This window comes from Lissotriton vulgaris, chromosome 2_1 (genome assembly GCF_964263255.1).
Source record: "Lissotriton vulgaris chromosome 2_1, aLisVul1.2, whole genome shotgun sequence".
NCBI classification, from domain to species: domain Eukaryota; kingdom Metazoa; phylum Chordata; class Amphibia; order Caudata; family Salamandridae; genus Lissotriton; species Lissotriton vulgaris.
Genome location: NC_141687.1, coordinates 2,064,587,283 through 2,064,610,769, shown reverse-complemented (window position 1 = coordinate 2,064,610,769; position 23,487 = coordinate 2,064,587,283). Strand labels below are relative to the sequence as shown.

Genomic DNA, 23,487 nt, shown 5'->3' with positions numbered 1-23,487 from the left:
CAATGCTCTGCATTTAAAGGTGAATGATTGTTCTTTGCAGCTACACCGCACTGTCCATATCTGAACTACTACGGTTTCTTGCCACCCGATGGTCTATTCAAATAAACTCTATGAGAATTCCCAAGAAGTCTAGCAATAAATTAATTCTCCCATTTCAACTTAAAAGTGAAAGTAACTGCAGCAATGTACACTTGGTAGGGTTTGTTCACACAGGTCATTAAATAACTATAACATTGAATCCCCCTCTTCAAGGAAAACAAACAGGAGTTGAAAGGTACTGAGAAGATTCTTTTAAATGTGCCACATTTCCTGTATACTTATATTTAATCCAGTGGATTTACTGGCAACTGGACAGTTACCGTTTTTGAGATGAGTTCCAAGGCCAGCAAACTTCCTAGTATAACGTTTGATACACAAGAGATAGCTATCAAGTGAAGCATACGGCCCTTTTAAAAAAATTAAAAACCAAGCAATTTATTATCGACAGGCAAATCATCAGAATCAAACGACAATGCTGCCTTATATTGCCTCTAGCACCTGCTTTTTCAGCCTCTCTTTTCTGCCTCACTAAGCTATCCGATTCCGATGTTCTACCACAGTCTGGATACAGAAACCACCCAATCCAATCTGATGTTTTCACTGGTATTCTGAAATTTCCCTCTCCCTCCTGAGTGGTGCAAACAATACTGAATTCTTTCTTTGAACACATAATTTATCCACAAAACATGAAAATATCTTACATTAATTTTCTCCCTTAGAGAACACCAGGTGGGGAGGCAACATGGGCCAATTATAAGTAAAATGATTAAAAAAAAAAACTTGAACATCAAAACCAAAAACTCCATTGTTCTGCTCAAGTAGTTTTTCCCTTCTGCTGTGGAATTGTCCATTACTGCTGTCAGGGAAGATCCCAAGATTCAATTAGAGGGAAATGGTGCTGATACCATCAAATTAGAGGTACTTGTGGTAGCTTTTGCCATTGTTTATTATCTTTCCCTTCTTCTCTGCCTCCATGAAATCAGGAGTTCAGAAAATTATTTGAAATTAATCTGATCCCTCCTCTAAAACCATGTCAAGATCATCTATCTCCTCACCATGCCATCCAGTAGCTAGTATACCAGAGGCCTGTAGTCTCTTCCATTGAACCTCTGTTATTCAGTCACTTCCTTAGGTCCCCATTACCTGAATTACTCCTTCATGCTGACTGGTTATAAATAAGCCGATGGTACTCAGACTGTTCTGAGGTGGTAATATCAATATCATCACAATTCCTCAATTCAGGAATCTGGCCTTCTTGCTATCCATGACTGGATAACTAGAACTCACCTGAAGCTCCATGCTAACAAAAGTGAAATGCACTGGCAGTGGATCATCCTTCAGGGCTGGATGCCACAATGAGAACTTTTGTAGAGCCAGAATAGAAGTCTGTACTAGAGTTGGTACAGGCCTATTAATGGGTCCCAAGGGGATACATGGCACAGGGGAGGGATCTGCCAGTGGTAACCGAACTGGATACCCTGTGGCTTGGTTGGGAACAAATGTAAGATAGAGGAAGCTGGAATTGCATTCAAAATTTGCAGCAAGGCCCTCTTTGAAGGCCTCATTCTGCTGCAGGGTCGGCGATGGCTTGAGTAACTAAAGGCACAACAGAACTAATTGAGGAATTGGTTCTGTGGCAGGTTATTTCACCAGAGTCGACGTCGGCACCATCGTAGCCTTCGTCGTTGACAGGACTTTTGTCGTCAACGGGACCTTTGTCGTCAACGGGACCTTCGCCGTCGACGGGACTTTCGTCGTCGACGGCACCTTCGTCGTCGAAGGCACCTTCGTCGACACCTTCGTCGCCGGCACCTTCGTCGTCGGCGTCTTCGGTTTCTCCGTCGACGGAGAGGACCCCGCCATCGACGGTAGCGTCGTAGACGAACCCCCTGTCGACGGTGTCTTCGACGACGTCGAGACTGATTTCGGTGTCTTCGTCGACGGACCTTCCGCCGTCGACGTCTTCGTCGTCGAGGACTTTGAACTCCTCTCAGAAGACTGGGATGAAGGTGTTTTGAAGGCTGTGGCAGTCTTCTCACCTGTAGAAGGTCCATCCCTCTCCTTTACACTTTTGTGAGGAGATTTGCTGGGACCTGGGCTCTCAGACTCACTGGGGGTCTTTTTTGAGGCCTTTGAAGATCTTCCCAAAGAAGGAGAAGGGGAACCCCTACCCCTCTTCACTGACCTTCTCGTAGAGGACCATCCTCACTGTCACTTCAGACAGTCTCCTTCCTGGACTTAAGTTTTTGAAGCCATGTCAGGAGCCTACCCTCACGGTCCCGAAGGGTTTTGGTGGAAAAGGTGTGACAGATCTTACAGTCAGCAGCCTGGTGGTCAGGATAGAGGCAATATATGCAGTCCTTATGCTTATCCTCCATAAAAAGCCTTTTCTTGCCACTGGTGGAAAAAGGCTTGAAAAGGGCTTTTTTCTTCTCAATCTCCGACATCCTGGAAGGCAGCAACAATCCTGAAGTGAATCTGAAAGATTCTGAAGAAAATCCTGCAGAAAATCCTGAAGTAAATCCTTTTGAAGAGTAGAAGTTGAGCAGAGCTCAAAGGAGACTCCCTAAGCACAACGTGCGGTAGAAAATCTGAGGCTCTAAGGTTCCTTCAGTAAGGGTCTAAGTGGTGAGGCACTTCTGATTGGCTGATGCCAAAGTTTGGTCTCTTTTATACAAAGAGGGTGATATGCTACAAAAGGGAATGAGGCCTAGGCCTTTTTCCATTGTCTTTTGTACCTACAGCTATGGTATTTTTTTGTTACCGAGACTCCCATTCCGACGACGGGGAATGACACAAAGCATGGGAATCTATGAAAGTTCCAATACTGGGGTAAATACCACCTCTAAATGTAGTATTTATGTGGCATCCCAAGACCCTCAACTTAGACTCCAGGGACACAAGAAGAAGACAAACGTAGAAACACTGTTGGACCAAGAACTGCTGACCTTGTGGTAGACTTTGGGTGCAAACTCCGGCCTGCTACCATGGAACTCAACAATCGCCATCCTCCAGCTCTTCTCATCTCTGAGTGGCCTCCACAAACCCCAGAGGGTCACCACCACTTTGAGATATCTCCCTCGAGATAGAGGCACAATCTCCCTGCAGCCACAGGTCTCCGAAACAACAGTCTGGTCCAGCGTCACCCAACTCCCGAGCCTGACCGACTTCTCCTCTACTTTTCATTATATGGGTCGGGGATTTCAATTGTTCATTGTGTAAATATGGTGGCTCAAATGTGTGCGGTTTGGAGGACTTACATGAACAACCCCCGATACATTTTAAGCATACACCCCAGGGGGATGCACTAAATAACATCATTGTTTTAAATGATCTATGCATAGTGGAGCCTTGGGTTGCCCCCAATTCATCCCCAATACCAACCTTTCAGGGAAGTAGAGGTTCGATGAGTGTTATTGATTTCGCAATTGTGTCTAGTGGCTATTTCCATTATGTTGACAAGCTTGAGGTAATTGCATATGCTGCAAGTGATCACAACCCCCTAATGTTATCCTTGTGTTGTCCTGTTATCGTAAAACATCCAGTCTGGGAGCAACCCATAAAATATAACAGGAACCAAGGTGTCATCTTGAAATGGGGGAAAATAGATGCTGTGGGCTTAGAGGCAGAGATCTTAAACACTTACAGCTCCGAAATTGAGTCATGTTTATCGTCTACAGCTAACCCTGAAAAGGTTATTAGGAATTTTGAAATTCTATGTGGGCATGTGGCCGAGCATCTCAAAAAACCAATTGGGAAAAACAAACCAAAGGGCTTCAGATGTTTTGATGCCGTGTGCTCTGCATCGCATAAATCCCTAAAAATGGCACTAAAACAAAAACCAAGGAATTAAGAGTTGGTAAGAACGAATAGAATGGCCTATAAAGAGGCCATTAGAAAAAGGAAGCAGGATTTAAAAAACCTTGCATGGGAAGATCTAGAGAAGGCCTCGGAGCTAAAAGATAGTAGGCTTTTCTGGGAAGTAGTTAATCGCCCTCTTTATACAATGTACCCTATTGTGGTGCACTACATAGAGAGGTGGATTTCCTACAGCAAGCAAGATGGCGTAGAGCTGACAGCTTCGGGTGGAGGACCTTCCCCTGCAGCTCCGACAGAAGATCCTCCTAAAGGGGCAGACTGATTGGAGGAACGATGCTCAGTTGGAGAAGCTCGGGATAGCAGACTCTCCATGTCCAGTCTGGAGCCACAAGAATGACTTGGGCCTGGACAATCCTGATCTTCTTGAACACTCTGGGCAGTAGTAGTATTGGCAGAAAGATGTATAGGAGGCCTGAGCTCTACTTGAGACAAAAAGTCTCTGAGCGAGTCACCTTGGAAGCTACAGCGTGCAAAGCTGTTGACATTGCATGTTCTTGGTGGAGACAAACAGATCTAACCAAGGCTCTTCCCACTTTTGGATTAGACTGTGTGCCACCTCTGGATGGAGATGCTATTGGTGATCCGCTAGGCATCAATGGCTGAGTTTGTGCATCCTGCCGTTCAGAGCACCAGCCAGGTGTTAAACCACCAGGGATATGAGCTGCTACTCCAGCCACGTCCTGAGACACAGGGTCTCTTGACAAAGGGTCCACGGCCCCACCCAGCCCTGTTTGTTGCAGTACCACATTGCAGTGGTGTTGTTTGGACACACTTGAACCAGCTTTCCTTTGATTGAAGGAAGAAAGGCTTTCATTGCCAGGCTAATTTCTTGGAGCTCCAGCAAGTTGATGTGGAGTCTGGATTCTGCTGGAGACTAGAGTCCTCTGATTTCTACCTCTCCCAGATGGCTGCCTCATCCCTGAATGTACTCTTCTGCCACTACTCTGTGGTCTGGTTGTGGAAGGGACTGCCTTTGACCCAATCACATTCAGTCAGCCAACACTGTAGGTCCTTCGCAGTTCTCTCTGATATCTAGACCATGTCAGAGAGATTCCCCTGATGCTGCGTCCACTAAGTCTCAATGCAGAGCCTGCATATGCCATCTGGCATGTGTCACTAGCAGGATGCAGGAGGCTATGGGGCCCAGCAGCCTCATAATCATTCTAAATGAAAACCAAGCTAGAAGCTGAAACATCGCATCATAGTCTGAATATTCTGGACTCGTCGTTCGAGAAGAGTCAGGTGTGACTTTGCCACATTGATAGTGAACCCCAGCGAATGCAGGAGGTTCACTGAGGCTATCAACGCTCTCGGAGCCAACTCACCAGGAACCATGAAGCCAAAATCCGCTCCTCCCAGGGCTCAAGGAAGGGGATAGTCAACTCCATCGATCAGCGGCAGCTCCGGGACTGAAGGCTCCATCTCTACACGTGGTGATGTGGAGGCAAGTGCCGGAACTACGCGGCACACTGTATGTCGAGCACAGGGGCTGTACCTGAATGAGAACGCCTCGGAGGGGAAGGGGAGACCTGCTGAGGGAGTCAAAGAAGCGTGCAGGGCTGAACAAGCCAGACAGAATCCTAGATGCAGGCAACTCTGGTGGGACTGGGGAGATAATCGACTGATCTGTGGAACAGGGTGAGACTCCCTTGAAGTGCAAGAGCGAGGAAACTACGATTACAGGTCCACAGCAGCACTTGGAGGCAAGTGGGAACGGATGGGAGATTATGGCAGGCTTGAAGGGAACAGATGAAGCTGAGGGGGAAGAGGGGGGAATGATTTAAGTAAAGGTGACTCGCTAAGTACTAACTCCCCTCAATCTGAAGCTAAATCAGATTTCCTGCAGCAAGGGAATGGGATGGAGGGGTTGCCAGTGGTAATAGGGAATCCTTTAAAAAAAAGGTACAAGAAGTGCACATCTTCAGCAGCATGCCTCCGGCTCCCTAGATGGGGCTGGGTTGCATGCACAATATTGCAAGGAAAGCCGTGCAGGAAGAAAAGGGAATGACTCAGAAGCCACAGACTGCTTCTACTCCTTATTGGATGATACCTGTTCAACAGAGGAGTCTTTATCACTGACAGATTTTATTAAAAGCTACAACAATGAGGTGGACTCTGCTGCAATTTTACGCAAGGCGCACAGAAGATCTAGTCGTGCAGATAAGGCGGCAAGCAAAAGGAAAGGAGTGCAAAAAGATATTAAATGGGACTACTCTCCAACTTCACAGCTGGTCGGCGCTGCTGCCGTGAAACTAGACAGCGAGTAGCAAGACCGTACAGTTTAGACGCTAGATGTCATTTTATAAACTATCATGTCTCACCGTGAGGAGACAAGGCAAGACAGCAGATGCTCGCAATCAGCTCTTCGAAAAATGCAAGGCACTGTCGGCAAAGTCGCTAAAGTCTGCAACACCATCAGTGAGCGCAAAACTGAGTTTGAGCCAATAACCAGAGTCCTTGAGGATGACATAGCAGGAGCACTAGCACAAACAGAAGTGCACGAGGCCAGACTGACAGACATCCAATGGACGAATGGAGCAAGAAAATCGGCAGCAGCGTAACAACCTCTGCTTCCTGGGCATTCCAGAGGGACCGGAAGGCACTGATATGAATCTGTATATCATAGATCTACTTGGGAGACTTGGAAGGCTGGAACTAGCAACAAGAAGTTCAGCTGGCTCATCAAGTTCCCTTCAATATGAAAAACCCAGCTGGGCCCGACACGAAACCCAGGACTGTCTGGGTATATTTGGTAACTTTTTACTGCGACAAAATACCTGGGAGAAGGTTAAACCAGAAAGCAAGCGAAAAGTGGATGATGTTGCCTTCTTCGCAATGCTGGATTTCTGTCACAGTACAGTCGAAAGGCGGTGGAGCCTGACGCAGATGATCGCCTTCCATTTCAAACCAAGGGTGCCCAGGCATATCTGATGAACCCTGCCAAGCTGAAGGTAGTAGCAAGGGGATCGTACATACTACTACACTTCAGAGATTAGAGCGAAAGAAGCTTTGGCAGAACTTAGGGGATATGGACTGCAAGGGCTTGCTGTAAGGCAACGGGACTGTAAATATAGGATCAAGCTCTAAGAAGGTGTCATCTGATCCAACTGTGCTGTGACAGAGGGTGATAAGGGGGGGCAATTTGCTGCCACTAAGCAGGGCAATGGAATGTTTCACGGTTGAATCCAATGTTGGGTTGCTGGTTATCTTTTATACACATGTAAATAAACTACCTTAAGATCTTAGCTATCACTAAGTTGTTTTTTTCTATTGTTTTTTTGTTTTCTTTTAGGATAATGACCGGGGTTTTACTGATTATGGTGCTGTGCTGCTTCTTCCCACACAGACATTTGGTCTGGAAGCTTCCACGGTGGAGGGTGAGCAAGGGGGTCGGGTACGTTTGGATTACTTTTTAGCTTCAAGCAAAATACTGTATAAGGTCGAGGTCAAAAAGTTACCACAACTCTAGTCGACCATAATCCGCTTCTGCTTGAGATTGCTGGGATGGGATGGGCCAAGTAGCAGAGCACGTGGTTATTTGATACCAAATTGCTTGATAATGAAGAGTTCCTTGTGCACATAAAGCTGTGGACTACAGCTTTCTTTGATGCAAACAGATAGAGTGCCTCACTTAGGACAGTATGGGACACCTTTAAGGCTGGTCTGAGGGGAACAACGATCAGTTATGTAGGGCAACGCAGGAAACAGCAAAAGGAAGAGGTTGACCTGTAAATAAAAAAACTAGCAGGATTAGAGGCAGAGCATGTAGAATTATTCAAGAAGGGAGGGCAGGAGGACTCAATTAAGCACCACATGGTGAAACTAGCGCTAGTAAAAGCGGAAATCAATACATACTTTCAGGAAAGGCTGGCTCAAATCCATCAGGCATATCGGGGGAGGTGTACGAGTATGGTGAGTCAGCAGAAAGGTTGCTTGCATTGCGATCAAGACAAAAAAGTGCCAGGAATAATATTGTAGGCTGGGTCGGAAAAGATCATTGATGTTCTTGACGAGTTTTATAGCAAGTTGACTCTAGAAGCGTCCCTGATAGAATAGATTCTAGGTGGCCAGAACTAACCAAAATAGATTAATCAACAGCTCAGGAGCTGGACAAAGGATTTACTCTGAAAGAGGTTCAGGAGGCTATAGGATCTCTTCCTGGGGGGAAAGTAGGTTGCTCCAATTATGCAGGATCTGGTTTTGGGTGGGATCCCGTCCGCATCATGGCAGGGAACGGATGTGGTGATTGTGAGAAGTTGGCCTGATATGCAGTGCTCACTATTCTAGTGATCACTATGCATCAGTCCAAACGACCCTTATGGTGATTGGTTGTAAGTCAACCTTAGACCAGCTATCCTAGTAGCGTGGATACGAGCAGTCTTCGGGCTAAACTCTAGAGGCCGTGTTAAGCCAGCTGTTATACCATCACATATACCCCTTGAACACCAAGTGAAAGGACACCACACAAGTGTTATGAAATAAACAGTGTATTTATTAGAATCACAACAGCCCTGTACTCTTTATGAGGACAGGGTACTAAGCACACAACAAAACTCTTAGGAAAATACTTCAAGTGCACAATCTACACAAATGCCCGAGGGCACGGAAAGTTAAGTGTTCTCGGGCGAACCCGATAAGGTAAGTCGGAAGCGACAGTGACTCTGGACCCTTAGATAATGAGGCTATGCGGGCCCTGAAATGCCGACATTACCTAGCCCAGGGGCTGCGGCTGCACAAGTCTTTACAGACGTCGGGAGTCCTCGCTGACGAACCAGGAGCCGGAAGGAAGGAGTTGCTGGCCGGCGACCAGTGAAGATAGTTCGTAGAGATCCAAGCCTGGATCAGAGATGGATAACACCTGAAAACAGAGGGGACCAAGTTCGTAACTACTAGCCAGTAGTCAGAGGGTACAAGGAGGGCACCGGATGATCGTCACCTCGACTAGGTGAGTGGGCAACGCTAGGCTCTGCAGTCTCACGGACGAGGAGGCGTTGTCGGCGACCAGGATGGAGGTGCGAGCTGTCCCACGAAGGTTGATGCTGTCGGCGTCGCTGGGCCCAGGATTGGGGCAACAAGCCTTGGCAAATTCAGGGCCACGTGGTGGACTTAAAATGGCGTCTTGAGTGGACCAGGAGGGTCCGGGGTGCTCCTCTTTCAAAAGGGAGCAAGGGTCAGTCTGGAGCAACCAGACCAACAGCGTTGTTGTCGGATGTCGTCGAGAAGGCCACAAGCCAGCGGGCTAGTGACCAGACAACGTGATGAGCGGCAAAAGCAGAAGGGCCCCACGCAGATCGTGGAGATGCTGGGAGGCTGAACTTCGATGCTGGAGCTGCTCAGGGTCGGGGCTTCTCGGACCCCAAAGCACTCACCAGAGGATCCCTCGGCGGTCGTGCTGGTTTAGAAATCGTGCAGGTTCTGAAGATGGCCGGTCCCTCGAGGTCTCGTCGCACCCAAGGATCTCAGCTGAGCTGACGATGTGGGTAGAGGTCAGAGGTGCCAGGGAAGTCGGTTCTCGTCGAGCTGGGCAGTCGGATTCCTGAGGAAGGACGTGCAGCAAACCGCAGAGTTCTTAGATGGTGCCTGCGGATGCAGGGTGACTACTCGTTAGCCACAAGGGAGAAATCTTGAGAAGAGTCGAGAGTTCCTTTCGTAGAAAGTAGTTCTTGATTCAAAGATGATCTAATTTGGAAGGGTCCCCGCTCCTGCCTTTATCCTAAAGAAAGGGGTGGGTACGCGACTAGGACCTGCCCTAGGGGTGGGACCAGGAAGGGGGTGGTTACACCCCTCTCCCATGCCGGACTTTCCCCAGGTCAGGGGCTGGGGTGCCCCTGGAACTGGTTCTAGCCGGCAGATGCGTAGTGAGCACCGGGGTGCCACTCCGCAGTCACCTTCCTGTAAAGCCCTGCCTACCCAGGATACACAAAACCCTGTCTGGGATGGTGCGAGCACCGCCCCGGACAGGAAACCCTTTGTCCAAGCTCTCCTCGCTGGAAGGACTCCCAGCAGCAGGAGGTCAGACTCGTGTCTGTGGTGGCAGCATCCATTTTGTGGAGCTGAGGCTTCAGTTAACTTTAACCAGGGTTCACAGTTACGTACATGTCGTGTCCCTCTAGAAGGGTGGAATGCTAACCCCGTCGCCAGCATTGGTGAGGGGTCAGTATCCCGATTCGTATGACACCTTACTCGACATGTCTTGATAACGCGATACCGAAGTTAGCAATATGGTACGCGTTATCATGGAACAGCCATTGGGACTTGGTTCCGCAAGCTGCAACCGGGCTCGGCTCATGCCAGAGCGCCAATTCACACGATTCCACGCACTCTGCCTTCAGGATTGCCAAGGCCTGCCATAGGAGTGACTGATAGGAACTCGGGTGTCCATTTTAGGGTTAGATATAGATATACTATATCTAAAGCAAAGGGTGAGTACGCCACCTTGCCCCAGCTGTCGTGCAGCCAGTTGTGTCAGATTTAGATGGCCATCCAGGGGTGGCATAATACATGCTTCAGTCCCTGGTAGGCCCTGGGTACACCGACGCCCTGAGTTACAGGGTCTGACAAGGTGGCCCAGTTCCAATTGGATAATGCACCTAAGGTACACATGTCAATTTAGCGAGAGAACAGCTAGGCTGTGGGTCTGATTGGCAGGCCCACAGCCAGAGAAAGTCGTAAACCAGTGAAACAAAAGCAAAAAATATGGGTGATCATAGGATTGCAGACCCTACTCTCCTACAGTGATATCTTCCAAAAAAGGCAAATCAATAGACGTACTAGCCTCTTATCGCCCGATCTCACTTATGAACTCCGATACCCAGGTTTATTAAAAAATTATAGCGAAGCAGCTACAGGAGATCATATCGACATTGGTATCACCTTGGCAGCATGGCTTTGTTCTGGGCAGAGGGACCACAGACCACGTCAGGTGGGTCATTGCAATACTTGACATAGCAGAAGTAGAAGCTAGTGAGGTGTCTGTGGTCCTCCTGGTTGCAGAGAAAGCCTTCGACCGGGTATCATGGCAATATCTTTGGGGTGCCCTTGTAGAGAGGGGACTGGGCCCACGGCTAGTGACTGCCATCCAAGCCATGTATTATAAACCGTATGCTCAACAGCATGGCTTTGTTCTGGGCAGAGGGACCACAGACCACGTCAGGTGGGTCATTGCAATACTTGACATAGCAGAAGTAGAAGCTAGTGAGGTGTCTGTGGTCCTCCTGGTTGCAGAGAAAGCCTTCGACCGGGTATCATGGCAATATCTTTGGGGTGCCCTTGTAGAGAGGGGACTGGGCCCACGGCTAGTGACTGCCATCCAAGCCATGTATTATAAACCGTATGCTCAACTGCAAGTAATGGGCAATACTTCAGGGAGGATTGAGATCGCTAGGGGGACGTGTCAAGGGTGCCCCTGCTCCCCCATTCTATTTGCTATTTATTTAGATCCACTTATAGACCAAATCATACATAATCAAGCCTGTTAATATCAAAGGATATGAAACCATGATTTTAGCATACGCGGACGACATTGCAATAGTTACCATAGATCCGGATGCAGCAATTAGGGAAATAGAAAAATATGGCTGAATTTGGTAAGAAATCTGGATACCTCTTGAAAAAGGGGAAAACTCAAAATATTTGTGCCTCTCAGTACCATTTATAGGATATCCATAAAAATTAAGCAGCAACCTATCTAGGGGTAAATATAACATCTAATATGGATACTCTGTGGGCGGATGGGGATAGCCTGAATATCCTGGACTCGCTGTTCGTGAGGATAGGCCCAAAACTGCATCGTATCCAGAACCGCTCTGACGAAGAGGAGCTTCTGAGAGCGAATCAGGTGTGACTTCCGCACATTGATGGAGAACCCCAGCAAATGCAGGAGGTCAGCCGTAGTCAGGAGGTGGGAGACGACTAGCCAGTCGTTGATATAGGGGAAGACTGGAACCCCTGATCTGAGCAGATGAGCTGCGACCACCGCCATCACTTTCGTGAACACCCTAGGGACGCTGGTAAGGCGAAAGGGGAGCACGGTAAACTGAAAGTGCTCGTGGCCAACCGTGAACCGCAGGTAATGCCGGTGAGCCGGCAGGACGGGAATGTGGAAATATGCGTCCTGCAAGTCCAAAGCTACCATCCAGTCTCCAGGGTCGAGGGCAGCCAAGACCTGAGCCAGAGTCAACATCTTGAACTTCTCCTTCCGGAGGAAGCGATTGATGTCCCTAAGGTCCAAGATGGGGCGCAAGCCCCCTCTGTCCTTATTGGGCCAGAAAGTAGTAATAATAACAACCATGTCCTACTTCTGGAGCAGGAACACGCTTGATGGCCCCCTTGACCAAGAGGGCCGCAACTTCCTGTTGAAGAAGTGCCAAATGATCCCCGAAATGCAGTGGTTCTGGGGTGGCATGGCTGCAGGGGTAGTCTCGAAGGGGCAGAAGTAGCCCCTTCGGACTATTTGTAAAACCCACTTGTCGCCCTCTGGTGTTTGATGGGCCTAAAAGACCGGACTAAGAAGGTTTTGGGGCAGTTGTGGCAGGGGTGGAAGTGGACTGATAAGCACACTGGCCCCCTGACCCGCCTCTCTGCGGGTCCCACGTCTGTGGCTGCGGCTGAGGCTGCTGCTGCTGCGGCCTGTGGCTCTGAAGCAAACGTGCTGGGGTGCCCCTTCCGTGACCACGAAAGGAGCGAAAAGCAGAAGGCGGAGGCAGGCGAGTGGCGAAAGGCCCAACAAATTGGCCGTAGCCCACGAGTCCTTAAAACACTCCAATGCACTATCTGCCTTGTTGCCAAAAAGGCGAATGCCATCAAAGGGCATGTCCATCAGGGTGTTCTGGGACATCCCCCGAGAAGCCAGTAGTCCTCAGCCAGGCGGAAAAGTGGAGCGCCACTTTTGTGGAAATCACTCTGCCCAGCGAGTCAACTGTGTCAAGGCAACATCTTATTGAGAACTTGGCTGCATCTCTCCCCTCAGCAATAGCCTGAGAGAGCACTGTCCGTGCCTCCTCCGGACACTGAGGCAGCACCTGCGTCACTGTATGGCACACAGAGTGGGAATAACGGCCCAAGAGACAAGGGGTGTTCACAGACCGCAGCCCTGAACTGGGGGAAGAAAAAATCTTCTTCCCAAATTGTTCCAGTCTCTTGGATTCCGTGTCCGGGGGTGCGGTAGGGAATGCGATCTGGGACGTTGAGGCTTGGGCAACAAGCTCTCAGGGATGGGGTGTTGGGAGAAGAAGATGGGGTCACCCGGGGCATGGCAATGACGTCGGGCCACGTTCCTATGCACAGGAGCCCCAGTATTGCGCCTGGACCAGGTGCCCAAAAGAACATCAGAAAGTGCCTCAGTAAAAGGCAGCAGTGGCTCCGCAGAGGTAGCTGCTGGCTGAAGCACTTTTCTCAGGAGGTCAGTCCTGACGGCCACTGTAGGGAGTTGGAGGGCCTCCGCCACCCTATGCAACACCACTGCATAACTTGCACCCTCCTCCATAGCCACGGTAGCATGCCAAGGTCAGGGGAGGTATCCAGACAACTGGCATCCCCCAGTTCCTCTGCCCAGTCCAGGTCATACTCACAATGAACTGTGAGAGGGTCCTCAGACCGAAAATAAGGAGGCTGGACATAGAAGTAGAAAGGCCCCATCGGCGTCGGAATCGGTGTTTAGCTATGCCGTTCTGGCTTCCTGTCCACGCCGGGGCTGAGAGGGGGGGCCAATGTCGTCTGAGGCCACGGGGGACAGCGGAGGTGGTGCCGGTGTGCTCGACGCCAATGGATGTGTAAGAAGGTCAACCGGCGTCGACCGAAATCCAGGCTTGGATCCTTGGGGGCCCTGCGGCGACGGGGCCGGAGCGGACAGCGATGCCGGAGTCGCCAACATTGAAGGGCGAGGACCCCCAGTCGGGCCCGTGGGGCCTGAAGGCACACCGGTGGGGCCCGACGGCCCAAAGAGACGGGCCATGTCTGACAGAAATTCCTGCAGTTGGGCCAGAGTCGCCGATGGACCAGGGAAGGGTGGGTAGGCCAGCAGCGACACCGTAGGCTCTGCCGGAGCCGTGGGGGAGGCACCACCCACACCCTCAGAAGCGAGGGAAAGTCGTCGAGCGATGACGCTTATTCGACTTCTTGTGCTTTGTCTTACGTGACCCCGAGTGCGAAGACTTTGATCCTGACGAACGATGGTGATGGCTCCGTGACCGGTCCCTCGACCTCCCACGGGACCAGGACCGGGACCTTGAGCGGCGCGGAGCTGACTGCTGGACTTCAAGCAACTTTTGGAACTGCTCAAGCAGTCATCGGTACCATGGCCAGGCAGTTGAGGCACGACTTGAGGTCGTGGTCGCATCCCAGGCAGTAGAGACACACGCGGTGCGAGTCCGTCACTGACATCTTCCGATGACATTCCCCGCACGACTGGAAACCAGGCATCCCTACAACACCAGGAGTCGATCGACTCAAAAAAGCAGGGACAAAAAGCCTAAAAAAAACCTCCTGCACTTCCTGGCACGGAAAAAGAAAAAACTGACATCAATGCACGAGGGCTGCGTCTAAGTAGCTGCTGCGACGTCATCTCCGCGCCCACGACGCCAACGACGGACGCGGAGCTGGACAACACCGCCTTCAGACGTGCAGGGGTACAGCTGACAAAGACTTTGCGGATCCAGTCTGATGCCTGGGGGTAATTCTAAGGTAAGAAATCTATCACTATGAGTTTCTTTCCGATGTTCCTTTTAAAGGGGGGGGGGGGAAAGCAAGTCTTGCACCTCTCCTCCACAGGCCTATTTCGGACCCAGGGACCCCAGTCCCCAGCATTATTTTGGGTGGTAGGAGCGTGGGTCATGCAGCTCCCCTCTCCGGGCTGATTTCAGCCCTCGGGATACCAGCCCTTTGGGCTTGGCAACTTTGTGAGGAGAGAGGGGGCACTTGTGGTCCCCCCCAGGTCAAGAACAGCCCAGGGGACACCATGCCATGGCAGCAATTTGCAGGATGAAGGGAAGAATTGAGGCGGCTAAGACATGCATTGCCCCCCTCTCTGGGCCGATTTTTGCCCCGGGTACATATCTCCCAGGGCATCGAACCATTTTTACGGGGTGTGTGTTACCCCCTTCCCTTGGATAATTTCAGCCCCAGGAACCCTATCCGCCAGGGGGCCAGGCAGCGTTTTGAAGTAGGTGTGAGTGGATCCCCCTCTCCAAAACCAATATAAACCCTTGGAGACCCTCTCCTCTATGGCCGCAATATGAAGTAGTGGGCACGTGGCCCCCATCCTAGGTGGTGATGTTATCCCTGGGAACCCTAAGACCTGGCAGCATTTTGCAGTGGGAGGGGGGCACATGTTCCCCTCCGGTCTGAGTTCAGCCCAGGGATCCCGTTCCCCTAGAAACATTTTGAGGAGGGGTTAGGTGTAGTCCTCCTCTCTGGGCTGATTTTGGACCTGGGGACCCAATAACCAGTGTGTGCAGCATTTTACAGGAGGAAAGGAGCGCCAATCCCCTTGGGCCTGGCAGCATTTTAAAGGAGGGGCATGTGGCCCCCTTTCTCAGGGACGATTTGGGGCCCAGGGACCCCATCCCCTGAGGCTTGGTGCAACAAAAGGTGGGTGCCCAAGGTTAATTTTCATTGGATTCGGAAATCCACCGCAAATCGCTCCAAAATTTGTTTTAAAAACAAAATCCTTTCTTTGGCCCTGTGGGACCCCATCAGCAGGCCTAGGGGGTCAGGGTGTTTCTACCTTGCCCTCTAACATTTTTAAAAACCTTTTTTCTTGTGACTAAGTTCAACCGAGTCAAAAGATGGCTGCCAACACTTCCTGGTTTAAAGTGTTGGCAGCCAATCAGATCGCAGGCTCGAGATTGTGAGGGTTTGCGGATCCTCTGCTGCCATATTTGTATATCCGAGAAATGTTTACATTTCTTAGGAACTACTGAATGGATTTACACATTTAACAAAAAGAGCGCGCACTGGACCAAGAGCTACCTTTCTGCCAAATTTGGTGTAATTCTGTTCACAGTTCGGGCAGTAGCTGCGTCAACAGTTTCCTAAAGAAATTAACATGGAGAAAAAATGTTCTAAGACCAACCCCCTTTTTCCCAGCCCCGTTTGACAATTCACCCAGAAACTTTCAACACAGCAGATAGATATAGATATATACACCGGACTAGATAATAAAAAATATATATATATATTCACTGAAAGAAATCAAAGGTTACAGGGAGGTTATAGTTAGTCACACGTATACAACCATAGAAATTCAGCAGTTTTAGTTAGCTGAGCTAACTAACTAGTGCCCTCACAATGTGATGCCTATGACCTCACATATTACATCACTTATGACATGATCAGTGACATCAGTCATGACATCACTGATGACATGATCCGGTGAATGAGTACTTCTGTTTCACAGCGCATGCTCTCTAAATGTGTGTAGTAGAGGCTGCATCCATCACTTGCTGTTCATTATACAGGGCATCCACATATAAAGCTGTGTGTTCAAGTGCTTCCGTGACTCCTGCCTAGCTAAGAGATCAGTGCTTCTGGAACAGAATGCTGAAGAAGCTCTAACAAGGTTAATGCAAGGGTATGAGAGACTGCAAAGTTTTTAAGTTAGGGTGAGCCCCACGCCACACGTGTCAGATTACATGTACAAGAAGAAACATACTCAAGATATGGTGGCATTCAGACATTCAAACTTGAGAGAGTACGCTTTCAGTTTAAAGCACATACCTCACTATCTACGGCCTTCTTGTAGTGTGGCATTGTGAAGACTTATATGGACTTGGATAGAGGTTAATACATCTGGCAACATGTTTTAAGCTTCAATTTTCTGTACCACTTTCATTAGAGAAGCAGAGCTCTCACCGCCAGGCCTAAGCCAAAATGAATGGCTGACTCCTGTCGTGCCACTCTTCTGTGTGTCAGCATCTTCCTAGAGACCTCAATGAGTGTGTCATTTCCATTAAAGGGCAACATGACACAAGTAAAGAAGCCTATTGGTACTAAACTACCTCTGTTTCACACCTCATGCTCTCTAAATGTGTGTAGAAGAAACTGTATGGGTCACTTTCTGCTCATTATACAAGGCAGCCGGCTATGAAGCTCTGTTTTCAAAAGCTCCCGTGACGCCTACCTAGCTAAGAGATTTACCTCTGACTATATTTCTACAGGGGAATGATACACTGTATAGTTTGGGTCATTGGCTGCAGCACACGTGTCAGACTAATCATATAAGTACAGACATACCTGAGACATGTTAGCAGTCACACATTCAAAATTGAAATCTGTGCTAAAAGTCTTTCCGCAGCACACTGCCCGCCTGTGAATAAACCCTTGATGCTGCATTCCAGCTGGGCGCTCTTGCAGGCTGGTTGTCTCCAAGTTGGGCTCATTTCTGGGCACATGTGATGACTAGAATGAAGCGCGTTCTGTGTGTCTACGGCTTTCAGCTGTCGGCGCTTGAGTTATTTGGCGTGCAAAGTTGAAGGCAGCAGCTGTCACTGCAGTACAGCCTCCTTCACAGCTGTTGATACCGGTCCCCCCAACTGTCCATTTTCGCCAGTGGAGCAGCACAGAGTGTCTCCGGCAGCCGGGCAGAGCCAGCACCGCCAGCCGAGCCAAAGTGGGTCTTGAGGGGCAGCCGAGCGCAGTGAGGTCTGCCTCCCGGGATGTTTGGGGAACGGGAGCAGCTCAGGGGTCTGCTCCGCCCCTTTTCGGCTGATTGGGCTGTTTGGTCTATTTTATAGCCCAAAGGTTATTTATCATTGGTGCTACCAGCCACCATTTTGTGGTAATCCCGGTGGCTGGTAGTAGGCAGGACAGATTTTTCTGGGTAGAGGGGTGGAGGATTCGTTATAGTGAGTTCTGATTTCGTTTGTTTTGGGTATATTGTTTCAGCGGTAGCTAGCGAGGGCTCTGTGAGAAGTTGGCCTGATATATGATGCTCACTAGTTCTAGTGATCACCTTGTATCAGTCCAAACAACCCTTATGGTGATTGGTTGGAAGCCAACCTTATAGACAGGTATCCTAGTAGCGTGAACAAAAGGAATCTTTAGGCTAAACTCTGAATGGCATGTGAAGCCAGCTGTTTTACCACATGTAGGAAGGTAGATCCTGACTATGGTTGCCCCCAACTTTTTGCCCTGTGTTTTAGCTGGTTTTTGACATAGTTGGCTTGGGACCCTGCCAATCAGGACCCCAGGCCTCTGCTCTCTCTGTAAAATGGATTCCATGTACCTTAGGTACATAACCAAGTGGTACTGGGCCACCTTATCAGACCCTGTAACTCAGGGCATAGGTTTACCCAGGGCCTATCAGGGGCTGCAGCCTGTATTATGCCACCCCTGGCTGGCCATCTAAATCGGACACAACTGGCTGCACGACAGCTGGGGCAAGGTGGTGTAAACACCCCTTGCTGTAGATATAGTATACCTATATCTAACCCTACAATGGACACATAGATTCCTATCCGTCACTCCTATGGCAGGCCTTGACAATCCTGAAGGCAGAGTGCTTGGAATCGTGTGAGATGGTGCTCTGGCATGAGCTGCGCCCGTTTGCAGCTTGCGGAACTAAGTCCTAATAGCTGTTCCATGATAACGCATACCATATACTCTTAAGTGCATTATAATCCTCGCGGTTATATGCCAACTCTGGTATCGCTTTATCAAAACATGTCGAGTAAGGTGTCATACGAATTGGAATACTCACCCCTCGCCAATTCTGGCGACGGGGTTAGCATTCCACCCTTCTAGAGGGACACGACATGTATGTAACTGTGAACCCCGGTTAAAGTTAACTCGAGCCTCAGCATCACAAAATGGATGCTGCCACCACAGACACAAGTCTGACCTCCTGCTGCTGGGAGTCCTTCCAGCGAGGAGAGCTTGGACAAAGGGTTTCCTGTCAGGGGCGTTGCTAGCACCATCCCAGACAGGGTTTTGTGTATCCCAGGTAGGCAGGGCTGAGAGGAAGGGGACTGCAAGTGGCACCCCGGTGCTCACTATGCATCTGCCGGTTTGAACCAGTTCCAGGGGCACACCAGCCCCTGATATGGGGAAAGTCTGTACAAGGGAGAGGGGTGTAACCACCCCCCTTCCTGGTCCCACCCATGGGCAGGACGTAGTCGCGTGCCAGCCCCTTTCCTTAGTATAAAGATAGGAGCGGGCCCCCTTCCCAAATTAGATAATTCCGAATCTTGATGACTTTCCACGAAAGAACTCTTGAACCTTTCAGAAGACTCTCCCTTGTGGCTAAGGAGTAGCCACCCTGCACAGCAGGCACCATCCAAGCGCATCGCGGTTTGTTGTAAGTCTCTCCTCCGGATCAAGACTGCCCAGCTCGACGAGACCCGGCTTCCCTGGCACCTCTGACCTCTACCTACATCGTCAGCTCAGCTGAGATTCGTGGGTGTGACGATACCTCGAGGGACCGGCCATCTTCAAGACTGCACGACGCTTGCCCAGCACGACCGCCGAGGGATCCTCAAGTGAGTGCTTTGGGGTTTGAGAAGCCCTAACCCTGAGCAGCTCCAGCACCGAAGTCCAGCCCCCCAGCATCCACGAGATCTGCGTGGGGCCCATCTGCTCTTTGCTGCTCACCGCGTTGTCCGGCTACTTGCCTGCTGGCTTGTGGCCCTCCTGACGACGCACCACGACGACAACACCGCTGGTCTGGTTGCTCCAGACTGGCCCTTGCTCCCCCCAACAGAGGAGCACCCCGGACCCTCCTGGTCCACTCCAGACGCCATTTATTTTAAGTCCACCGCGTGGGCTTGCATTTGCCAAGACTTGTTGCCCCAATCCTGGATCCAGCGACGTCGACAGCAGATACCTTCGTGGGACAGCTCGCACCTCCATCCTGGTCGCCGACAACGCCACCTGGTCCGAGAGACTGCAGAGCCCAGCGTCGCCCACTCACCTGGTCGAGGTGACTTCGTCCGGTGCGATCCTGGTGCCCATCTAATCACTGGCTAGTGATTCAGAACTTGGTCCCCTCTGCTTACAGGTATCCTCCATCACCAATCCAGGCTTGGATCCCCTGGAACTTCAACACTGGTCGCCTGCCAGCAAATTCTTCTTTCAGGCTCCATAGACTGCAACGAGGATTCCCGACGTCTTTTCAAACCTATGCAGCCGCAGCCCCTGGGCTAGGTAATCTCAGCATTTCGGTGCTCCAGCATAGCTTAACTATCCAAGGGTCCAGATCCTTTTTCGTTTCAGCTCTACCTAGTCGGATTCGTCCGATAACACTAACTTTACGAAATCTAGCATCCATAGACTTTGTCCCGCATCCCGCGTGAGAGTGCACACTCTGCACCCAATCTCCCTAGGCCTCCTGCTCCTAACCTGAAGGTTCAGTAGTGTAGTCCTAGCGATCCTAAAGCCTCTGAATCGAGTTACTTACCTGCTAGTATTTCGCATTCCACTTTTGTAGTATATGGTTTTTCGTGCCCCTCGGGCATTTGTGTAAATTGTGCAACTTAAAGTATTTTCTTAAGAGTTTTGTTATGTGCTTAGCTCCCTGACTCATAAAGAGATCAGGGTAGACTTGTTATAAATAAATATCCTTTTATTTTCATAACAACTTGTGTGGTGTCCTTTCACTTGGTGTTCAAGGGGTATATGTGATGGTATAACCTCTGGCTTAACACGCCCACTAGAGTTTAGCCTAAAGACTGCTCTTGCCCATGCTACTAGGATAGCTGGTCTATAAGGTTGACTTACAACCAATCATCAATAAGGGTTGTTTGGAATGATACACAGTGATCACTAGAATAGTGAGCACTACATATCAGGCCAACTTCTCACATTGGTGAGCAGCGGTTGGGATTTGAGCTTGCTGTTGTTTTACCACAAGTATCCTAAGAATATCATTTGAAAGATCACACAAGTACCAAGGTACATATAACTTAGCTTAGAATACTCTGAGTTCTACTGAACCAGCTATTGTAGTTTAACAGGGCTTAGCACACCCTGACCACAAATCTTAGCAAGGGATCAGTAGGCAAACACATAGTGTAGGTAAGTGCACCACTTACACCTCACTAGAAAAGCATGTCAGACAAAGGAGGGAACTCAGAGCCCCCCCTTGTGTCAGTTGACCCTCTACAGGTCATATCAAGATATGCAGCTCTTAGCTTCCAGGAGATGGGACAAGTGTGTACCTCCAGGAAGCTAAAACCGGGTTCTAACCCTACCATCCCATTCCTGATTGGTCTCTTAGAGACTTATGATGCCAGGAGGGCTTCTATCACAGGCCCTCCTAATCCAGATGGGAGCATGCCCCCCTTAGAGGGAACCCTTGGGGTCCCTGACCTCAACCTCAATGGAACAGTTAGTGAAGGAGAGGAAGAGGATCAGGAGTTGTCAGGGGATGAGACAGACAAGGGTCAGGTAGAAGTCAGTAGACTCACCAGGACCAACTTAAGCAGGCATAAAAATGGACTTGGGGGACCCCCAGGCCCACTCTCAGGCAGGCTTAACATTGGGAGTGGACGAGTTAGGTCTCTATCCAGAGGCTCTAACAGATCCATTCGAACCAATGGCTCTCAGACCTCTTCTCACAGAGGGATGACATCCCCTCAGAGGAGAGAGCATGAGGCCAAGATGAGGGAAGTCAATCTGAGGATTGAAAGGGAAGAACTTGCCTTGCCAAGGAAAGACTTGCCTTTGCTAGAGAGCAGAAATTGAGTGGGGCAGACCCCACTGGTGGCAGCATTTTACCTAGAGATAAAGACAGGAGTTTAGACACTAGACACCTGAGTAAGATAGTGCCCCCCTTTAAACAAGGGGATGACATCCACAAATGGATGACTGCTTTGGAGAGGGCCTTCACTGTCCAGTGCATCCCCCAGAGTCAGTGGGCAGCTATCTTGTGGCTCTCCTTTCAAGGCAAAGGTAGAGATAAGCTCCTCACTACTAGAGCTGAGGATGCTAACAATTACCAAGTCCTGAAAAACACACTGATTGATGGGTTTGGCTTAACAACTGAGCAGTACAGGTTGCTGTTCAGAGACACCCAGAAAACTCAGTCTCAGGATTGGGCTGACTTTGTTGTTTGTGCCACTAAGGCTCTAGAAGGCTGGCTATTGGGTAGTAAAGTTACTGACTTCACAGGATTGTATAATCTTATTATGAGAGAGCAAGTCTTAAATAATTGTCAGAACCAGTTATTACACCAGCACCTGGTAGACTCTGATCTGACCTCTCCACAAGAATTGGGTAAGAGGGCAGACAAATGGGTCAGAACCAGGATTAGGCCTAAGAACCAGGGTGGTGACCAAAAGAAGGAATCAACCAAGCCTCAAGAGAAGGGTGGGAATAAATCTTTTGATCAAACCACAGGGCCCCAAAAATCCTCTGAAAAGGGTGGGTCCCAAAATCCTTCCAATTCCCAAAAGAAACCTTATTGTCATACCTGCAAACAGGTAGGCCATTACAAAACTGAACGCAGTTGCCCAAGGGCCAACGACAATAAGGAGAACATACCCCCAGGTAAAACTTCCCAGCCTTCTGTTACTACTAGTAGTAATCCCCCAGGTGGTGGGAGTGCCCCCAAGAATCTGGGTGCATTTACTTTGGGAGTTCCTGGGGACTCTGGCCTAACCCGGTCCCCAAACTTAGATACTCTTGTCTGTGAGACTGGTATGGGGTTTGCCAACTTCACAGCTTGTCCCAACACTTTGGGCAAGTACAGACAGGAGCCCCTCATCAATGGTTCAAAAGTTGAGGCCTACAGGGTCTAGCATCACCATGGTGACTGAGAGCCTAGTCCACCCAAGGCAACTTATACCTGGAGCCACATACCAGGTAACCAACATTGATGGAGTGCAGAGAGATCATCCCATAGCAGTGGTCAATCTCAGATGGGGAGGTGTCACTGGCCACATGAGAGTGGCAGTGTCACCAAACTTGCCTGTAGATTGCCTACTGGGGAATGATTTAGAGATCTCAGCCTGGGCTGAGGTAGAGCAAGAAACCCATTTTAAAATGGTAAACCTCCATGGTAAGGTTAGTGGGGCAGTGATAGCCACAGCCCCAGTCCAAGATGTCCTCCCTCAACAGGTCAGGAGTGCTGTGCCAGTCACAGCCCAATCTCAGACAGATTCCTTCCCTGAACAGGTTGGCAAGGCTGTGATGGTCACAGCCCATACCCTTCCTGAAAAGGTTGGTGGAGTTGTGATGGCCACAGCTCAAACTCAGACAGATAATAGTGTTGTGAAGCCTGAAACTATGGATCACTCCACTCAGACAGAGCATTGAGGAGGAAGAGAAATCTCCCTCCCACCAGACTCTAGGAAAGGATAAGCCTCCCCAGGGAACTGATCTGACCCCTTGTGAAGGAACTGCCCCAGAGGTAGTCAGGCCTAGCCTGGCAGAGCCCCTGATGTCAGTGGACCCTTCCAAGGTGGGGCCCAGTCTGGAGCAGGTAACCTGCCCCTCTCTACCCTGCCTCAGTCAGCCCAGGGCTGTAGAGGTCAGGGAGGCCAGTGGTAGACCCCAAAGGGCCCCCTGTCCAAAAGAACTCCCCAATCAGCAGATTAGGGTTACTGAAGCTAGCAGATCTAGCCAAGTGAAAATAAA

General features: G+C 49.8%; 1 protein-coding gene across 2 annotated transcripts in view; it reads right to left on the bottom strand.

The window, feature by feature from the left end:
• The window catches only part of DMXL2 (Dmx like 2), a 2,078,996-nt gene that overhangs the window by 187,003 nt on the left and 1,868,506 nt on the right, over window positions 1-23,487 (bottom strand). The window lies entirely within an intron of this gene.